Source organism: Rattus norvegicus, chromosome 8 (genome assembly GCF_036323735.1).
Source record: "Rattus norvegicus strain BN/NHsdMcwi chromosome 8, GRCr8, whole genome shotgun sequence".
In the NCBI taxonomy this organism is placed as follows: Eukaryota; Metazoa; Chordata; class Mammalia; order Rodentia; family Muridae; genus Rattus; species Rattus norvegicus.
In genome coordinates this window covers 92,017,180-92,037,124 of record NC_086026.1, presented here as the reverse complement: position 1 = coordinate 92,037,124, position 19,945 = coordinate 92,017,180, and the positions used below count along the sequence as shown (strand labels likewise).

The window sequence follows — 19,945 nt, the reverse complement described above, 5'->3', positions numbered from 1 at the left end:
AAACCATAAATATGTACACAGGTATATGATGACAAAGAGTAAATACTTGCAAAGAGCTGAATATTCTTTGGACCAGTAAGGCAGGAAAACCAAATTTTAATTCTGCCTGTGGGGGTTGAGAAGGCTACACTTGCTAGGAAATTCACTGTAGAGGACTTGAAGTTACAGTGAAGTATTTTCAAAAGTGGTAGGAAACCGTCATACTGTGCTCTGAAATGGTGATGACATCAGTAGAGCCATCACTGTAGAGCTCATGGGGTGGGGCCAGGGCCCTCTAGGATTTAGCAGGGCTGAAATAGCTTCAGCAATACACAAGGGAATTGTGAGTAGACCTTTGTATGAGGTTTTTCCAATTAATGCCAGAAGAGGTGTCTGATCAGTGACTTGTTCTCTAGTCCATCTGGAGATGCTGCGGCAGCCTGAAACAAGCACCTCAAAGTTTCTTAAATATGTTATCTTATTAGAAAGTGATCCTTTTTAAAAAAAAATTTCTGTAGACATAGTCTCACTTCTCTATCAGAATTGGACTTAGAATATTCAACTGTTTTTGTCCTAGAACTCTACTAAATCATTGGGTATCCCATGGGGTGTGGGCGAAGATAACTTACCCAAACAGTAAGGTAGAGAAAACTTGGTAACATCACTAAGTAGAAGGGAGATGGCATACATAACTACAGTCATTAATGAATCGTCTACAAAGAAGCAAGCCCTGTGTCCTTATACTGCCGGTTTCTGGAAAATTGGCCTTTTGTCTCCCAGATAATCCTTAGATTCAAATGACTGAGAAGACTTTATCATCACATGGCCTGAGGTTTATAGGCTTGTAAGTGTGGCAATCTCAACAGTCTTCATCAATAAAATACTTCTCATTGTCTTGTTATTATTTTATCTGAGGACTAAGATAGAGCTAGAGAAGCCCTGTCTGGATCATGTCTACACATCTAAGTGTAACAGTCCAAGATTTGTTACCTTTGACTTTATTCTCTCGGCTAAACTTACATAACCTTGTATGAAATAAGTCAAATTTTTGCTATTATTTGCAGAAGGATGAAATTTCTTTAAGAAATATTTTTTTTAGCCGATGAGTCAGAACGCAGCACTCTACTGACCGACCACCTGGTGGACAGGAAAGTAGCCTTTTCTCACTCTAAAGATTGCTGTGTGGAAGTGTGCTTCCTCGAATGTAAATGACTCTCAGGTCAGCGCCTGTCAAAGCAGTGGGACACTTCTCTGCACCAGTGCAATCTGGCATGCATCTGTGTGAGATATTAAAACTAAGTTAAGAAATTCAGTTTCTGGTTATACGAACTATGGAGCAGACGGTGGCTACATAAAACAGAGGCACACTTGGTCATGAAATGCTCTTACCTATTTTTGCCCTTTTCAGGGCCACTGCTCATCAGGCTCCTCTGTGGATAATAACTCTTTAGAGTCATAAGTAGGATTCGGCAATGCACTTCTCTGTCCCTGAAGACTCCTCTTGAGTGCTTGACTCACCTCCTCAACTCATCATAAGATGAATGTAGTAATTTTGTGCAAAGCAATGATTTTACATCTCTGAAGATTTTCTCATCTAGGTGTGTCACCTAGTGACTATTCTGTAACCGGCCCAGATAACTAGCCTGGTGTTTCAAATTTCCTGGTTCAGAAATTTTTTGAAGTCCATAATTTTTTGAGGATGCCCCTTATTATTGTAACAGCAAGTATAAATTCATCTGCTTGCTTATTTTTAAGAGTATTATACATTTAAACTAGAGTAAAGATGGTGTATTTATAAGAAGTATAGGCTATTTGTACTGGCTAGTTTTGTGTGTCAACTTGACACAAGCTGGAGTTATCACAGAAAAGGAGCCTCAGTTGTAGAAATGCCTTCATGAGGCCCAGCTGTAAGTCATTTTCTTAATTAGTGATCAAGGTGGGAGGACCCAGCCCATTGTGGGTGGTGCTGTCCCTGGGTTGGTGGTCTTGGGTTCTATAAGAAAGCAAGCTGAGCAAGCCAGGGGAAGCAAACCTGTAAGATATATCCCTCCATGGCCTCTGCATCAGCTCCTGCTTCCTGACCTGCTTGAGTTCCAGTCCTGACTTCCTTTGGTGATGAACAGCAATGTGGAAGTGTAAGCTGAATAAACCCTTTCCTCCCCAACTTGCTTCTTAGCCATGATGTTTGTACAGGAATAGAAACCCTGACTAAGACACTATTGTTAGACTGTTACTAGAAAATACCTTCTTGGACACATCAGACATTAGAAGTCACATATAAGATTGGAATCCACAAAAGAAAGCACACACACACACACACACACACACACACCACATAAAATAAAAAATAATATAAACTATAATACAAACACATACAGTAACATAAAAAAGGAAAAGCTCAAATAAAGCATTATGAGACAAAAATTCCCCAAAAGTACCATTGAGTTCATTTTGTTGGTTATCTAGTTCTGGAGATCAGACATGCTCTTGATTGTGGTCTGTATACCCAGAGAGACTTTATTGAAGAAAACTAACTTTTCCATTGCAAGCAATTGTTAATTGGAGATAGGGACAGGGACCCATGTTCACTTCCCTTCTCAGTGCTGAGATGATGCCTGTCTTGAACCTGTGCAAGTTCCGTATGTACTATGCTTCCACCCTGCCACAGTATCTGTGATGTCATATATGTGGCAGTACAGTTTTGTCTGGAGGTCATTTCTTTGGTGTCCTCCATCCACACTGGCTCTTACAACCTTCCCATTTCCATTTCTGTAAACTTTCTTGAGATTTGAGGTGAGGGGTTTGGTAGAGACATCCTATTTAAAACTGAGCGCTACGTAGCCCCTCATTCTCTGCACATTGTCCACTTGTGGATTTCTGCCTTAGTTCCCATGGATCTCCTGCAGGCGGGAGCTTCTCTGAGGATGGTTGAGTGAAATGACTTCTGGGTACAGTAGTATATCATAGGAAGTCATTTTATTGTTGCATTCCTTTAGGGACCAATGGCTGGTTTTACCTTAGGTCTATTGACTATCTAGTCTCAAGTTCTTGACCACCTAAGCAGTGTTACATATAGATGTCTTCTCATAAATGAACCTCATCTTATAAATTAATATTGGGCCTTAAAACCAATCAGGGAATTTTTTACTCCCACAATTCTGTCTTATGCATCATTGTATTATGCAAGCAGGCCATCATTTTGGAACAAATGCTTTGTAACTTGGTTGGTGTGTACCTTTCCCTTCTGGTAGCATACAGAGTATAATCCAGCATCACGAACACTGGTCAGTAAAGTATAGGCTTCAGTTAGGCACCAGCATTATTTCTCTATGTTTAATGGGATATGCAGAAAAGGGCTGTCTTCAGAAATTGGGCTTTATTATTAATTTGTGAAGAGTAACTAATATCCTTGAAATAATCTGAGTTGTTTGAGGGGCTTTACACGAGACTCCTTTGGCCAACAACCCAATTATATCTAACCCTTTTCTGGCACTGGATGTTTTACATGGTAGGGAATAATGTCTTACTGGGATCTTGTATCCCTTGTTATTTGGTGATTCCATTTAGATTTCTTTCCGATTTTACAGTAACCTTTGTGAAAGTTTGTTTGCAAGAATGTAAGCAGGTAACCAGTGACTATATTACAAAGAAAATGTCTCTTCTGTGCCCATCGACCATTAAATACACTTATCTCCTTAGGGAAGTTTGTGAACAGATAAGTCCCGCTCTTATGGTTAACATTAACTAACTATAAATGTCAAATGATCTATATAAAACGGTATGTGCCTCTTTCTGTGTGTCAAGATATGGATGAGTCCAACGTTGGGAAGGGCTCTGCTGCTACCTAATCACAGCTGCTAATAGTGAAATGGCTCGTCATGCTCAGAAAACATGGCTCCACAACAGTTCACCCCTTTGTCTGGATCTTACATGCTTCCCTCTATTCTGTGTTGCTCAGTGAGCCTTATAGGTATGATAGATGTTTCAGTTATAGATGATCTTCCAAGCATCACTTCTCATGACCTTGATGAGTCATGAGGGTCTTCAGCTACAATTCCCTGTTAAAAGCAACTTCTCTGACAAAACGTGACAGCAGCATTGGTCTTATCATCAAAACCATAGCTAATTTAGAAGGCAATTAGGTAAGAACATCATGCCCATTTTACTAAACAGCAGTATCCCTCTACCCTACTACGGTGTATGACTTCCCTAGCTACAGGCTTTGGTGGGGGTTTACAGTACCAGCCATGAATTCCTTCCTGTGGGTTTAGATACAGTGAATTTATTTTCCTTTCAATTAAAATGCTTTCTAATTTTTCTTTTGATGTCTTCTATGGCACAGTTACTTAGAACGACTTTATTTGATTTCCAATTATTTATATTAGTCTTTGCTTCTGCTGTTCATTCCTAAATTAATTAATTCTATTATGAGTTGCACACATTTATTGCAACATTTCAATCCATTTATGTTAATGTCAGTATGTCTTAGTGTCTGGAATATGGTTTGTTATGGGAAGTGGCTGTGGACCCAATCTAGGAAGCTATTGGATATACTTTTTTAGACTTGTGTTAACTTCCTCCATATATATTTTTTAGTGCCTGATTTTAATCAGTTTCTAGATCAGAGAAGTTGTTCTAGTAACATTTTGTATAGTCTATACTTTCAGGCAAGGAAAATAATCAGTGCCCATGGTATCAGGGCCAGATGTGGTTTGTTTCTTTATGATAGGCAGCAGTGCCTCAATTTTTGCTATGTATAAGGTATTTCACCAGCCTGTAAAATTGTAGGGTGGATCTAATTAACAATTAAGACAATCCTTCACAGACATGTCCATTGGCCAATCTATCTAGATCATTCCTCAAATGAGACTCCCTTCTCAGGTGACCATAATAGATTCTAACTTGGTTTTATATTATAACATCATCCATTATGTTTATAGTTTGGCCAAATCCCTAAGAAATTTGTACTCCAATATTAGTTTTTGATTATGTCTAATAAATTATAGTAAAAATCATACCTGCAAGGTATTCGTGATTTGAGTATAACATTACTGTAGAATAATAAATTTAGCCACTTGCTAAGTTCCTTGTCTCCTCTGAGATTAATCTGACTTAAAATAAGTCTGCTGGCTCTCATACACATTTTAGTTCTTTACTAGAAACAACAAATTAAATGGTAATTGCATCCATTCCTTTGTCTTTATGATTTGAGAAAAAAACAATACCTTTTTATAACACTAAGATTTCTTAATTCAACAGTACCACTTAAAAATATTTAACAGTTTTAGCCATTAGGGATATGCAAAATAAAACTACTTTGAGCTTTGTTCTTACTTCAGTTTGAATGGTCAATATTCTAAAACAAATGACAGCCCATGCTGGCAAGTATGCAAAGAAAGGGGACCACTTAATCATTGCTAGTGAGAGTGCAAACTGGTTCAGTCATTATGGAAATCAGTCTGAAGGTTCCTCAAAAAGTTGAAAATAGATATCCTACAAGATTCAGAGATAGCATTTCCCGGCCATATACCCAAAGGACTCTGTAACCTACTACAGAGCTACTGAATCAGCCATAGTCTTTGCTGCTCGATTCATAATCCTTAGAATTTGGAAACAGCCTAGGTGTCTATCAGCTGATTAATGGTTAATGAAATGTGGAACATTTACAAAAAATGAACTGTTCTTCAGATGTCAAGAAAAATGAAATTGTGAGCTTTGTAAGCATGTAGGTGGAGCTAGAAACAATCATCCTCAATGAGGAAAGATAAACATTGCATACTTTCTCTCTATGTGGATATTAACTTTTAATTTTTAGGTATGCGTTTTTCACATGGAATATGTGCAAGGATTAGGTAGCACATAAGTGATGGGTGGTAGGGCTGGGAGTGATATCTTCCAGGGAAGGGGAAATAGAATTTAGTGGTATAAAATGATAAAAGAGAAATTAAGAAGGTTAGGAGGACTTTGAGGAGTCATAGAAAATTATTACACAAGGGGGGGGTGTCAGTGGCCCAACTAGACATCACATGCTGCTTCTAAACTGTCGGAGTCAGTATTCACAGAAGTACACCACAGGGTGTGGTCTAAGAAGTGTTCATCCACAGAACAATTTTAAAACAAAAGTCCCTGTGCACACACTCTTGGTGTATGCAGTTATTCTCTTGCAGGTTATAAACTGTACAGTGGAATAATGGTGTTTGGGAAGCCCAGATACATGAACCTGGACAATTCTGTCATTCCCTTGCCACAGTTAAGTACCAGATGTGCTTTAACTTATAATTCACTTGGGCTATAAGGGCCTAATTTTTGTTGTCTAATTGCTTTGGCTAGATCTTCAAAGTACTGTATTGAATAGATAGGGAGAGAGTGGGTAGCCTTTTCTTATCCCTGATTTTAGTGAGATTGCTTCAAGTTTCTCTCCATTTAGTTTGATGTTGGCTACTGGCTTGATGCATATTGCTTTTACTATATTTAGGTATGGACCTTGAATTCCTATTGTCTCCAAAACTTTTAGCAAAAAGTGTTTTATTTAGAAATAGTGTTGCATTTTGTCAAAGGCTTCTTCAGCATCTAATGAAATGATCATGTGGTTTTTTCCCCCTTTGGATTTGTTTATATAGTGGATTATGTTGACAGATTTCCATATTTGAACCATCACTGCATTGTTGGCATGAAGTCTACATGATCATGGTGAATGATTGTTCTTGGATTTGGTTTGCAAGAATTTTATTGAGTATTTTTGCATCAATATTGATGAGGAATATTGTTCTGAAGTTCTCTTATTTTGTTGGGTCTTTGTTTGATTTAAGTATTAGTGTAACTGTGGCTTCATAGAATTACTAGGTAGTGATTTTTCTGTTTCTATTTTATGAAATACTTTAAGAAGAATTGGTATTAGGTCTTCTTTGAAGGTCTGGTAGAATTCTGCACTAAACACATCTGGTTCTGAGGATTTTGGTTGGGAAACTTTTAATGACTACTTCTATTTCCTTAGGGGTTGTGGGACTGTTTAGATGGTTTATCTGACCCCGATTTAATGTTGGTACTTTGTATCTGTCTAGAAAATCATCCATTTCATCTAGATTTTCTATTTTTGTTGAGTATAGGCTTTTGTAGTAGAATCTGATGATTTCTTTAATTTATTCAGTTTCTGTTATGTTTCCTTTTTCATCTTTGATTTTGTTAATTTGGATACTGTCTCTGTGCCCTCTGGTTAGTCTGGCTAAGGGTTTATCTATCTTGTTGATTTTCTCAAAGAACCAACTTCTGGTTTTGATGATTTTTTTGTATAGTTCTTTTTGTTTCTAATTGGTTGATTTCAACCTTGAGTTAGATTATTTTCTGTCATTTACTACTCTTGGGTTTATTTGCTTCTTTCTGATCTGAGCTTTCAGATGTGATGTTAATCTGTTAGTGTATGCTTTCTCCAATTTCTTTATGGAAGAACTCAGAGCTATGAGATTTCCTCTTAGCACTGCTTTCATTGTGTTCCTTAAGTTTGGGTAAGTTGGGCTTTCATTTTCATTAAATTCTAAAATGTATTTAATTTCTTTATTTCATCCCTGACCAAGTTATTATCGAGTAGACAGTTGTTAGCTTCCATGTGTATATGGGCTTCCTGTTGATTTTGTTGTTGAGTCTAGCCTTAGTCTGTGGTGACCTGATATGATGCATGGGACCATTTCAATCTTCTTGGATCTGTTAAGTGTTTTGTTTTTTTTTTTTTTGTCAGATTATATGGCCAATTTTGGAGAAGGTACCATGAGGTGCTGAGAAAAAGGTATATTCTTTTGTTTTAGGGTGAAATATTCTATAAATATGTGAGATCCATTTGGTTCATAACTTCTGTTAGTTTCACTGTGTCTCTGCTTATTTTGTTTCCATAATCTGTCCATTGGTGAGAGTGGCCTGTTAAACTCTCCTACTATTATTAGGTGAGGTTCAATGGTGTGCTTTGAGCTTCACTAATGTTTCTTTTGCATATCTGGGTGCCATTAAATTGCATAGATGTCCAGAATGGAGAATTTCCCTTGATGAATTTTTCCTTTGATCAGTATGTAGTGTTCTTCTCCATCTTTTTGGATAACTTTTGGTTGAAAGTCTATTTTATCAGATACTAGAATTGCTACTCCAGCTTGTTTCTAGACCATTTGCCTGTAAGATATTTTCCAGCCTTTTACTTTGAGGTAATATTTATCTTTGTCACTGAGTTGTATTTCCTGTATGCAGCAATACGCTGGGTCCTGTTTACACATCCAGCCTCCTAGTATATGTCTTTTTATTGGGGAATTGAGTCCATTGATGTTATTTTTGTTGTTAGAGGTAGAATTATGCTTGTGAGGTTCTCTTCTTTTTGGTTTGTTGTAAGATTAATTTCTTGCTTTTTCTTGGGTATAGTTTCCCTCCTTGTGTTGGAGTTTTTCTTCTTTTATCCTCTGTATGGCTGGATTGATGGAAAGATATTATTTAAATTTGGTTTTATCATGGAATATCTTGGCTTCTCCCTCTATGGTAATTGAACGTTTTGTGTGGTATAATAGCCTGGGCTGGTATTCTTGTTCTCTTAGGGTCTGTATGTCATCTAGGGTATCTTCTGTTTTTTTATAGTCTCTGTTAAGAAGTCTGGTGTAATTCTGATGGGTCTCCCTTTATATGTTACTTGTCCTTTTCTCCCTTACTGCTATCAATAATCTTTATTTTGTGCATTTGGCATTTTAATTATTATGTGACAGGAGGGATTTCTTCTCTGGTCCCATCTGTTTGGTGTTCTGTAGGCTTCTTTTATGTTTGTGGGCATCTCTTTCTTAAGGTTAGGGAAGTTTTATTCTATAGCTGGCTCTTTGAGTTGGGAATCTTCACTCTCTTCTATACCTATTATTCTTAGGTTTGGTCTTTTCATTGTGTCCTTGATTTATTGAATGTTTTGAGTTGGGACCTTCTTGTTTTTGCAATATCTTTGACTGTTGTGTCAAGGTCTTCTAGGGTATCTTCTACACCTGAGACTTTCTTCTATCTCATGTATTCTGTTGGCGATGCTTGTATTTGTGACTCCTGATCTTTTTCTTAGGTTTTACATCTCTACTGTTGTCTCTCTTGTGTTTTCTTTAATGTTTCTATTTCTGTTTTAGATCCTGTATGATTTTGTTTAATTCCTTCACCTGTTTGATTGTGTTTTCCTGTATTTCTTTAAGAGATTTATTTATTTACTCCTTAAGGGCTTCTAATTGCTTGTCTTTGTTATCCTGCCTTTCTTTAAGTTAGTTATCTATGTCCTTCTTAAATTCCTATATCATATTAGAGATGGGATTTTAAGTCGGAATATTGCTTTTCATGTGTGACAGGGTATCCAGGGATTGGTGTGGGAGAACTGGGTTCTGATGTTGTCAAGTAGCATTGATTTCTGTTGCTTATGTTCTTGGACTTGCCTCTTGCCATCTGATTATCTCTAATGATAGCCGACCTGCTGTCCCTGACTGGAGCACACCCCTCCTGTGATTTTGGTTGTGTCAGAACTCCTCAGAGTCCACCTGTCTCTGTAATCCAGTGCTTCTGGGATCCTGAGATCCTGAGATCCTGGGTGTGACCAAGCACCTGAGATACTGTTTTATCAGAAATTCTGGGAGTCAAGCTTTCTCTGGATATTGCAGGAGTGGTTGGGGAACCAGATCCCCGTGTCTGTACTAGAGACAGGTACAAACCTGAAGGAACTCATGCCGGGCGGGGGTTTGTGTTTGCCTGGTTCTTATGGGGGTCCCAGTTACACTAGGTGCTGGGAAAGATGTTGTGGTCTCAACTGTGATCTTGAGTGTGTCAGATACAGTGATTCTGGGTGAGTCCCATCTCCTGGGAGTAAAGGTTCCTCTGTGATCCTGTGGTTCTATGAACCCGGTTGTGTCAGAGCCTGTGATCCTGGGCCTTTTAGAGCACCTGGGAGTCTGTCTCACTCTGATGGTGTACAATTGTACAGTCCTGAGTATAAGTGCTAAACTTAGATAAAGTGTTTGGGGCACTCTAAAATGCATATCATAGATAGTGGTAGCTTCCCATTTTCTTTTCCCTGACGTTAAAAGCAAAATATATTACATGTGATTCATCTATGTTGCAGCTACTTCTCTGAAGCTTTATTTCAAGTGTTTTCTCTCTGAAAGTGATTTGTGTTTACTCTTTAGGTATCCCACTTTCTACCATGATCTTCGCAGGATTATAGGCAAGTGACATTTTGCCATGAATAGATATATTTGGGTTTATATAATGTCTTAAGACACTGGTCTATGAGTCTGCAATTAAATTAAAATGCTGGTCCAATGAACACAAGAAATCTTAAGTATATGTATGCACATACACACACACACACACACACACACACACACACACACACACGCTCTACCTCCTGAATGAATGCTCCTTTCTTCTTCTACTCAGAATATTACATTTTCTTTCTTTAATTTTTATAAAAAGCACAGAGACAGTTTATTGTCAGGCTTCCTGTTTTGTGACATTTCACAGTCTTGTGTGTTTGTTACTATGTACCTCTTTAATTGCATCCCACAAGAAGAGTTGTAACATAGTGGCTTTGGTGTAATTTTGTTTCAGTTTTTTTGACTGATACTGTTATTTACCTTGATTTTAAATGTATACTTTAAATTTATCTCTTAATTTTTTTAAAGCAATGATTTGGGTGTGGGATATATAAACCAATTACTTGTGTTTGGAATTTCTTTTAGACACACACACACACACACACACACATTTGACATAGCTTCAAATTTATTTGTATTCTTATTTACTATCCTAAAGTTCTGTGCATGTCTATCAGACTATTCAGCTCAATTATTCATGTCAATATGATCATTTGCCATTATGATGCATTATGTTCTGAAAGAAATTTCTTAATTCTCCAATCTATTTTTCCCATTAACTCATATAATTCTCATTTACAGGGAGTCTGGGTACGTGACTCCAAGGTCAACACTTGCTATTCTTCCAGAGTATCTGAGTTCATTTTCTAGTATCCAGCTCAGATGACTCACAAGCCTTGTAATTTTAGCTCTTTGGATCCAATGCTCTCTTCTGATTTCCACAAGCTCCAGTATGCATGTGGCACACACACACTAGCATTTGATCATTAGACTTTCCCTACGAAATCATTATTATATTTTAAAATAATATTCTTAAACTTGACTTTTGGCACAGTGACATATTGATAAATACAAATACCATTCACTGAGCCATTTTTTTTTGCTGTTATTCTTTGTATTAACAATTGTGTTTCACACAAGAAATTTACAGAAGTGTGCAGTCCTACCAAATGTGTACACTCCAAGCCCTCTGAAACAAAAGACCAAATTTCTGGCATTTGCCTACTTCCCTGCTGTAAATAGTAGCCCATGGCACAGTTCACACAGCAACAGAAAGGCTATTGGGGGTGGATATTTAAAGATTTTTGTAGCAGCTCTCATAAACCCAGAGCTTGAGCTCGCTTCATCATACTTTTGTTCTTCATTTCTTTCGGCATCCAGATTTTCTTCTCCTCCCACCTGTGTATGCAAGTTATACGCCATATGTGCTTTAGTTACTGGTTTCCCTTGAACATTTTAATAGAGATTGATTTGACAAACTATCCAGGATCTTTCACTTACTCCTGAATAGCCTGTGCCACTCTAAGTTGATTTAACTTTAACCCTTCTCCCAACTTCTATGTTATTTCAAATAGGTTAGCTTATTTTTTGTGTTTTCAAGATGTTTTTAAAATTTATTAGCATAATAATTTAAAAGTGATCGGTTTCATTATGACATCATAACACATGTTTTAACAGTATATGTGTTTTGGTCACAACCTTCACTTTTCTCAGTTTAAAATGTTTATAAACTTATTGATTATAATTTCATAGCATGTATCTCAGTCCCAGTCATCTCCTTCCTGCTAGTACCCATCCTCCAGCCTTGCAACCTTGCCCCTAACAGAGGAAAGAAATCTGGTTGTGGAAGCTGCAGTGTGTCACAGTATATTCCGCAGTAAACTCTTGTCCACACTTCTTTGTTTGCAAATGTTCGTTGCAATGAATCATTGGTCTTTTATGAGGACACTGGCTTCTGCTACACTATCAATCCTGGAACCTCACTGGAACTCCTTGTGTCATGGAGATCCTGTAGATTTAGATCTTTAGGATCAGACTTTTCAGGAAATCCAGCAGTTCATCAATGGAGTAGATATTGGAGTTGGGCAATTCAAAGCCCTAGATCTGAGCCTGAGAGGAATGGAAGATTGTCAGCTCACCAGCCTTCCCTCTCTCAAACACCCCCAGGCAGGCTCACCTGCACTCCTTCCCTCAGGGCCAGTTCTACTGTGTTACCCAGGTAAGGTTCAGGACCTGGCGTCCCGAGTGCTGCAGCAGGTGAGGTTTAGGGCACATTGTCCAGCTCTGATGACCTTGGGGCCAGCTCTCCTGCCTGCTGTAGATGGCAAGGGACAAGAGGTGGGGGGGGGCGGTTCTCCCTTGCCCATGTTACTCCATGGCAGAGGAGTGACAGAGCCAGTTCTCCCGCACTCACATCCTAGGAGCTGGCTTGCCTATGCCCCTACCACCAGGGCAATCTCTACTGTACTGCTCAGGTGATGTGTAGGGCCTTCTCTCTCAAGTGCTGCAGCTGGTGAGGGGCAGGACCAGCTTTCCTGTTCTTATAACCCCAGGGACAGCCTGCCATAGGTGGTGAGGGGGAGGGACAAGGAGGTTATCTCTCCTTTGTTCATGCCACTACATGAGAGACAAGAAGTAGTAGGATCAGCTCTCCCATGCTAGTACCCTTGAGGGCCTATTGCCTACAACTCCCTCAATGTGATTGGCTCACTATTCTAAGTACTGCAACTGGCTAGGGGCAGGCTCATCTCTCCTCCTACTCTCGTGACCCCAGGACCAGCTCTCTGAGGACGCCCCAGAGAGGAGAGGAACCTGTTCTGCATAGCCCTCAGACATTGACAGGTCCCTGGGCAACTTCCCAGTTTAAGGCTGTCTGCCTGGTCTTTCGTGACCTGCTGCTTCAGAGCCACAGAGACAGATGTGGCCTGAGGTGGCAGCATGGACTGGGACCACACCATGGTCCCAGGTGGCATCATTGGCTACTTACATCAGGCTGTTCCTCATACCCTCTAGTCTCCAGTTCTGCCTCTCCTCGTTGTGCCCACATCCTTCTGGTCCTTGTTCTCTTACATGTCACCACAATTTATTTGTTCCTCTTTGTGGTGCCTGGGGTTTCTGAGCCTCTGAGGTCATCTCAGAAATGCTATGATTTGCTCTTTCTTTAAGGCACTGGGCAGGGATCAACTCAGGCACAGTCTGTAACCCCAGGTCCACATGGCAACTGACTAGTAGTCATTTCAGGCCAGCTCCCTGTCAAGGCCCCATGGTACCTGTTTGATGGTCATCTCAGGCTTAATCCTTTCAGCCTGCTTCCCATGTGGTCCCATGTGAGACCCAACTGTCTTGGGCTCTCTTCTGCCTCAGGCCTATGGTCACTGGCAAGATTCTACTAGTCTCTGTCTTGCTTTCTGTCCTGATAGCCCATCTAGGAGTGCCTGGCACTGGACTGGTAGTTGTCTCAGGCTAGCTCTCTGTCCAAGCCGCCTGGCACTGGATTGGTGGTCATGCAGGCTAATTTTTTTCAGAGAATGTTAGGCTATTAATAATTCAGATGTTCATAAAAGTCAGAACACTGAGCATAGACATAGCCTCTCTCCATTCTGCCACCTACTGACTCGGATGTGACACAGCAGCCATATTTGCATTGCCACTAGGTAGTGCTTATGGTATTTGAACCTCTCCAAATTTATCAAAATATAGCACGTTTAGTATTTAAAGTATATATTCAGTACTTACTATTGAAATGTCATCATTATATACCTAGCAGATGTTTGTTAGTTTCTGTGGATGCTGTAGCTATCCATCATATAGGTATCTAGGGGCTGCTGGTGTAAATATGACATTAAGTAGCCAGTGTTCTAAGTGTTCTTCTAAACTTTAAATATCCACTCCTTTTGACTGTAATTTTCTTAATATTTTCTTTTAATAGATTGGTATGTAATTTAAAGTTAATAAAATACCATTATTGTATAAAACTTTAGTGATATGAATATCAATTAAAAGTACAACCTTATGAAGAGAGTATGGTAAACACACACACACACACACACACACACACACACACACACACACACACACATTTGGTACCTTGCTATTTTCTCCTTAAGCAGGTAAGCTATACCTGTTAAGCATAATTTCTCTAAGCAAAATAATAGAATTTTGGACACTTGAATGATTTCTCATTATAGTAAGTAGAATGATTATTTGTTATAGATATGACTCCTCAAGCCCTCAAATTTAATTTCAAAGTTATCAACCTGAAGTAATAACCCCTTTGGGTTCAAATGACCCTTTCTCAGGGGTCGCATATCAGATACCCTGCATATCAGATATTTACATTACAATTTATAACACTAGTAAAATTACAGTTATGAAGTAGCAATGAAATAATTTTCTGGCTAATGGTTACACAACATGAGGACCTGTACTGAAGCATCTCAGCGTTAAGAAAGGCTAAGAACCACTGACTCAGAAGCACCATCATGCCATGTTGCTAAAGCCAAGTCTTACCGGTTGATTAAGAAAATTTAAATCTGTCTTCAGTGGTTAATTCTTGTGACTAAAGAGATGTCATTTACTTATTATGTTAAAAATAAATTCTGATTGCTTTATTTCCATAGCAACAGAAACATCTGTCTTCCTAGGATACTGGAATTCTTCCATTCTCCATAGCTCCACTGCCTCCTTCTAAGCTCAAACAAGAAACACATCAGTGATTTCCAGTTCCCTCCACTGTTGTTCATTCTCTTTATGGGGATTGTTGTATGAGCAAGAATCATTTTTTGCCTTATATAATTTCTCCTCCTTAGGTCCCTGAGTTATCCATGAAATCATCTATTATAGCAGCGACTGTATAAAATATTTAGATTTCTGGCTAATAAAGTTTGCTTTCTAACCCTCAAATGGGACGAAAACAAAACGAATTGGATAGGTAGTATGTCATCAAGACAAGGTTTTTCAGGTTTCAAGAAGGAAACAGATACAGGACAGGAAACACGGATCAGTAAGGCTCTGGCATCAAAACCTGATGACCTGTGTTTGAATCACAGAACCCACGTACTCCTCTGGCCTCCCTATGTGTACCTATGGCATGCACATGTGTACATTTGTGAATACACACAAAGTAAATAAATGTAAAAGAATTAAAAAGAAGCATTTTCTTCACTCATCCCTCGATGGATGAGAAGGCGGCTCGATTCCATAGCTCCAACATTGAACAGCACAACAATAAAGATGAATATGCACATATCTTTTTGGTATGCTAACGTGGAGTCTCCCACACACATGTGTGTAGTTGCATAGTTACATTACTTGTTGTTCTATTTTAAAATGTTGAGCCATCTCTATTATATTGGTTGACAGTTTAGGTCCTCATCAGCAGAAAATAATAATTCTTCTTTCTCCATGTTTTTATAGCACCACAGTGTGTGTGTGTGTGTGTGTGTGTGTGTGTGTGTCTGTGTCTCTGTGTGTGTGTGGTTTATATAGCTATTTGTATGTGCACATATGCACATGCATGTGTGGAGACCAAGAGTCAATACTAAGTGTCTTCCTTTATCTCTCTCCACATTTTTGTTTTAAGAGAATGTATCACTGATCCTGGAGTCCCTCGTTTTAGCCAGACTGGTTTATCAGTGAGTCCCTAAGATATACCTCTTTCTGCTCCACCTTACCTCAGTGGTGGGTTCTACAGACATGCATCACCATACTCAAATACTATATGGAGGTATCCGGGATTTGAACCTATGGTCTTACGTTTTAGTAATAACCAATTTATTCACTGAGATTCACCCCCATGCCTTCATTGATTTCACTCTCTAGTTACGTATAGGCCCACTCCTGCTCTTTGACTCTGGGATTCTTCATGAGTGAGTTATGTTTCTTGGAGAAAACAGATAGGTCTTGTTTTTCAATATAATTTGCTGGTCTCTGATATTAGTGAGTTGAGGTCAATTGTCTCTAAGACTATTGTTGAGAATTTTTACTAATTCTTGTGAGTTGGTTGCTTTTACATTTGTTAATGTCATGATTTTGCTGTGTTGGACACATGAAGGTTTCTCTAGCTGCCCTTGTTCAGTTGTTCCTATCATAGTTTATTCTCCCAGGGGCTTTTATATCTACGAGTGTCTTTCTTCATCCTTTGAGTACATTATTCAAGTATTTATGAATTTATGAATCGAAAGTTTATTCTTGTCTTGAAATGTCTTTATTTATTAATTACTTTTAGAAGATATCCTTATTGGTTAGACCAAACTTATCTGCTAATTATTTGCTCTTCAGATTTGAAATATGCCATTCCACGTTTTCTTGGCATTTGGGTTGCTGGAGAGAAATGTTGTGCTGTGTTTTCTTTCATAAGTGAATTGGCATTTTACTCTTACAATTTTTACTCTTACTTTTCTTTGCTTTGTATTTTTGATGTCTTGGCTATAATATATTATGGAAGGCATAATCTCTGGCCATGCCTAGTTGGAATTCTAAATGCCTCTTATCTATTGCTTTGTGTTTCTTTCTTTAGGCTTAGAAAAGCTTTTGTTTTTAATTACACTGAGTACATTAGTGTTTATTTAGTCTATTTCTGCTTCATCTATTCTTAGTTTTCTTTTTTTGACTGTGTACCACAGCTCTTGTTGGTGCTTATGCTTGCATTTGTGCACACGCTTGCAGCATGCACGTGCATGTGCGCGCGCGCACACACACAAGCGCACACACACACATATGTGTATATCTGTATTTATGTATGTATTTTACTTCTTTGCCAATATTGGAGTGTACTTACTCTATTCATATTAATATTCTATCTTTTGCTTGTCTAAGTCTATTTATTATGCTTTCTACTGGATTTTAATATTTTTGTTTGTTTTAATCTTTTTATTTTTTAAGATTATTATATAGTTAAATAAGTTTCATGCTCCTTTTTCCGCCTCTGAACTCTACCATATACTTCCCCCTTTCTTTCTTTCATATTCATAGACTTGTTTGTCTTTATTTTTGTTGCAAGCATGCAAACATACAACGTTCATGTGCATGCACACAAATACTCCTAAATACATAAATATAACTTGTTCAGTATGCATAATGTTAATTCTATGTGTGTTTTAAGTTCAACTGATTGGTCTTCTATAACTAATTGGTGTGCTCTTCCCTGGAAAAATATTTCTTCAGTATTCAGGATTCTTTAGTTGTCTGTAGTTCTTTGTGCAGTGTTAAAATCTTGTTGGGGGGAGGGCAGTAATGGGGGGGAGGATGGGGAGGGCAATACCCATATAGAAGGGGAGGGGGATGTTTGCCTGGAAACTGAGAAAGGTAATAACAATTGAAATGTAAATAAGAAATACCCAATTTAATAAAGATGGAGAAAAAAAAGAAATACTTCCCACAAAAAAATCTTATAAAAGTTTTCCTCATCTATGTTAGTATATTTATCAGTTTCATTCTTGTTTCTGCTCGTGGTTAAGCATTTGCACACATTTTATTTAATCACTGGAGTGTTTGCTTTCAGCCTTCTTATGTTTTCAGAGTCTGGCATTCTTTGCCATTGATGTCATTTTGTTTTTTGCCTGCATCACTGAGTTTCTAATCCATGTTGCTGACGGTATCCTCTAGGCTGTTTCTTTCCCATTTAGGTCCCTCATGGTATTCATATGGGGTTCTTCTTTGAGATCATTGTCAATTTTACTAGAAAGCTTTTGAACTCTCCATGTGGCACTTCAACTCTTTCGGGATTTCTGTATTCGGTAGGTGCAGATTTATCACCTTCAGGACTGCCACGCTGCCCTTGCCTTTGCATGGTTCTTCTGCATAGACTTCAAAACCTACTTTCAATATGGGTTCTTAAATGCTTTAACCTCCCTTCTAGCCCACCGCCTACCAGAGGTAGTGGAAAAGAAAGGTTATTAGGATACAGGGGACTTGGGCCTGTTTAGAAATTGTTCTTTGAAGCAAATCCAATCTGTGTTATCAGGGAACCAGCAGTTCAGGTCACAAGAATCTGCAGCAACAACTCAATCCACTTGCGAACACTTATACATCAGCAGTCCAGCTCAGGAGGGTTGGGATAGCGAGCAGGAATCAGCACTGGTAGCATGACCCATCAAACCCATCCAGCCAAGTCGGCACCAGTCAACAGGAGCAATTAGGAGTTCTTTGCAGTACCTCTCTCAATCAAGTAACGAGCAGCAAAGACACAAGACCAAGAAGTGATCCAAAGCTAGTTATGTAAGCCCTCTGTCCCTGTCCATTGGGTCCCTCCAAGCATCACCATGGGTCTTGCCTCAGCCAAACAGCACATGAGTCTGTCTTAGCAAAACTCCATGAGTCTACATCACCTGACAGACATCACTGCCAATCATCCAGGAACCTCCGAAGAAGTTCTTTGGTGAGTTTCTCTCTGTGGTGTCATCACAAGTAGAGCTGAGTGAAGCAGTGTAAGGCAAAGCAATATCATGTATGTCTTTAGTGAAGAATCATTAATTACATCCTTTCCTGGGCTTGTTTTAGCAAAGCATCCTTTCACCTGTGTCTGCTTCAGGGACTCATTTATGTCTGCCTTAGCGAAACATCTTCTCACTTGTATCTACTTCAGGAAAACATTCCTTCACATGTTTGCCCCAGCAAAACACCATCCAACACAACTGACTTTCCAAAGAAACCATACGTTTCCACTTCACTTCTATGATACAATTTATATATGTAGTCATCAGATGTATCTTCTTGTTTTGTTTAGTCATCTTTTTAAACAGCCTACACTTGGGTACTCAGTCTCTAGGATCAGTTGGAAAAGAGAAAACAAACTACAATGGTAGGACAACACCAGGCATAGAAATATATCTAAAATTGATTGAAGGCCATGATTGCATCACCAATGATAGTAAGACAGAAACTGGGTCTCTAACACAGAGCAATTCTGATGCTAAACTTAGAAGTATGTAGAAACAGTAAATACATTTTTAAAGGAATAAAGAAAGAAAAGACAAAGTGCTGTTATATATAGTTTTAAAAAAGAAAATTTAAAAATGTGGAAAATTACTGTGTTGTAGATGGGAAAAGAAAAATAATTTAGAAAACAACAAAACTGTTCAGAAAAATGGGGAAAAGATTTTTCGAATGTGGTTGGTTATTGGGTTCTAAATATTTTTCTTGGCATTCTGAGATGACTCAAAATGAATCCAGAGGCTTGTCACAGTGCAAGTTTTGTAGATGTCTTGGTGTAGAAATCAAGGTGTCTGGATATGTCACTCTGAAGACAGGGAAAACTCAGCTAAATATGGTGCAAAGAAACATTGGTATCAATGGGCAGCAAAGAGGTGGCAGCTTAGCATAGCTTTAGTACATGTATGTACTCATGCATGTATTCATGTAAGAATCCTGCCATAATGTCATAAAACAGTAAGTAATCACTGGGCAAGACTAAAATACTCCCCTTCAAGACCTGAGATCAATGCTGAACACTCATGTAACAAAGCTGAGTGGAGTAACATTGTTATAATCCAAGAATTTGGGAGATGGAGTCTCCTTTATCTGATGGGCTCCTGGTCCCAAGGGGAAACGTGAACAGCATTTTTGAGGATGGACATCCAAGTTGTCTTCTGCCTTCCAAATGCACACATATGGAAAACATAAAACACATGTGTATGTATTAACATACAGACACATACACCCAAAATTTTGTTATTTCCTAATCAGGAAAACCAAATGTACATAATGATCAGAGCTATTGAATTGGGCTCTTTTTGAGGACAGATGACAGGAAAGTACGAGTTTTGGCAGCTGACACAGATGTTGTTTAAAAGAAAGATCAAAACAGGACTTTAGGACCTTGACAATAC

The 19,945-nt window shown here is 38.5% G+C and overlaps 1 non-coding gene across 1 annotated transcript; it reads right to left on the bottom strand.

The window, feature by feature from the left end:
- Positions 1-13,644: 13,644 nt before the first annotated feature.
- LOC120094494 (small nucleolar RNA SNORA17) lies at positions 13,645-13,776 on the bottom strand. Its single transcript, XR_005488800.1, has one exon. It is a non-coding gene; the product is annotated as a small nucleolar RNA SNORA17 (small nucleolar RNA).
- Positions 13,777-19,945: the final 6,169 nt, after the last annotated feature.